Raw genomic sequence first — 1,959 nt, 5'->3', positions numbered from 1 at the left:
AAGTTTTGACAGACATTTCGTTTGTTATTTAAGTGGGCTGACTGCAAAAAATAAGCAGATCAAACCGAATTGAAGTTTATAGAAAATAACTGGTATGAAGAATATCATATTGATTACATTTCCCACTGAACTGTTTTGTCCAGACTGGATTTAATCACACTCTCTGATTATATGCGGAATAAGCAAAAAGCATTAAATTCGTGTAAGTACACTGTAGAGACATGCGAGACTGGTAGACATGCCAGCGGAAGGAAGATGATGCTAACAAGTGATATGAAACTTGCGAGACGACGGGCTGAAGGAAGATTGGTAAATGGCATTATAAATCTAGCAGCAACAAGGTGGACACGATTATGTGTGGCCTGTAATGCATGGAGACGTCTAGAGGAGACGTTTACCCGTCAGTGGTTGACAAATGTGTTGATGAATATGATGAGTCACAATCCGCAACGAAAAGATAAGTTTTGAAAAACACATTTCTTGGCATTTGTATCATTAATTATGTACTTTTGCAACCCAGATTTCGAGTTCTAAAAAATATGTATTGCGCAAACTGTCATCTTTGGCAGCAACGAGTAGCTGAAATCTGTCTCTTCAATCAGCTTGGCTTCAGGATGGCAATTGCAGAACCTGCTGATATTCATTATTTCAACCGGAGGCACTATGTGTGCACTTTGTCCCACTAGTAATGGATCTGCTACTAATTTATTTCATTGTACCACGATCTAGAGTGCGTTATTTTTTATATTTAGTAGTGGCAACTGATTTCTTTGATGACTTCGAATTCTTGGCTGTTGATGATTGTACGCTTACGCACAACACGTGTGTCAGTAACGCTACACCATGGCCTACTAGCCCGCAACCTGGGTCTCAAAAATGAAGTACTGAAATAAGTTGCAGAAAAGTCGATTTTTCCAAGCTCGTCTTTTCGACACGAAATATGAGTCATCATCATCATCATCATTATTGACAACTGGTCGTTCACTGTTTGATAAGGGTCTCCTCTTTACATCTGCAAGCATTATAGATCTCAGATAACCGTGTACATGTTGCTATTGCTAGTTTCTAAATCCTTCTACCAATCTTCCATCAGCCTGTCTTCTCAAAACTTTCATAGCAGTTCCTAGGTGCGTCTAGTGCACTCGCCTGTCTAAATGTTCCGCCCCTCTCTATAGTAACGTACTGACTTTCGAACCGAAAGAACTGACACCACGTAGATTCCACAGCTGTGATACATTATATGTAAATCGAAGGTGGAAAGGGCAAGGAAAAAAGGAAAGAGAGGGGATCACTGCTGTCAGCTGCTTCTGGACACTACGCGGAATCAGCGGCGACAGCTGAAAATGTGTACCGGACCGGGATTCGAACCCAGGACCTCCTTCTTACTAGACAGGTGCGTTTTCCACTGCGCCATCCGGCACACAGTGTTACTGCAACTGTGCAGACTTTCTCAGCACGCCTCACGGCCGATTCACCCTCCCATTGAACGCCACTTATCGGCAATTCCTGTCCATTTCCTCCATGTTCCTTAGCCTGACATTCCCACAGGTGGTCGGACGTATTTGTGTATCCCCACTGAAGAAGGTGGGTCCATTGCTCAGCTAGGCAAATCAGTTATATGAATGCGTGTTGTCTGTTCTTTCACACAGGCCATCTGTGGGAATCTCAGAGTAGCGAACATCGAGGAAATGGATAGGGACTGCGGATAAGTGGCGTTCGATGGGAGGGTCAATCGGCCGTGAGGCGTGGTGAGGTAGTCTGCACAGTTGCAGTAACACTGTGTGCCGGATGGCGCAGTGGCTAACGCACCTGTCTAGTAAAGTTCCTGGGTTCGAATCCCGGTCCGGTACACATTTTCAGTTGTCGCCGCTGATTCTGTGTAATGTCCCGATGCAGCTGACAGTAGTGAGTAGTGGTACCCTCCCTTTCCTTTCCTTTCCTTTCCTTTCCTTTCCTTTC

At 44.3% G+C, this 1,959-nt stretch overlaps 1 non-coding gene across 1 annotated transcript; it reads right to left on the bottom strand.

The window, feature by feature from the left end:
- Window positions 1-1,347: 1,347 nt before the first annotated feature.
- On the bottom strand, window positions 1,348-1,420 carry Trnat-agu (transfer RNA threonine (anticodon AGU)). Its single transcript has one exon. It is a non-coding gene; the product is annotated as a tRNA-Thr (tRNA).
- Between the last annotated feature and the right edge of the window lie 539 nt (window positions 1,421-1,959).

Source organism: Schistocerca nitens, chromosome 2, assembly GCF_023898315.1.
Source record: "Schistocerca nitens isolate TAMUIC-IGC-003100 chromosome 2, iqSchNite1.1, whole genome shotgun sequence".
Lineage (NCBI taxonomy): Eukaryota > Metazoa > Arthropoda > Insecta > Orthoptera > Acrididae > Schistocerca > Schistocerca nitens.
The sequence above is the reverse complement of the archived record's forward strand: the minus strand, read 5'-3'. Positions and strand labels throughout refer to the sequence as shown.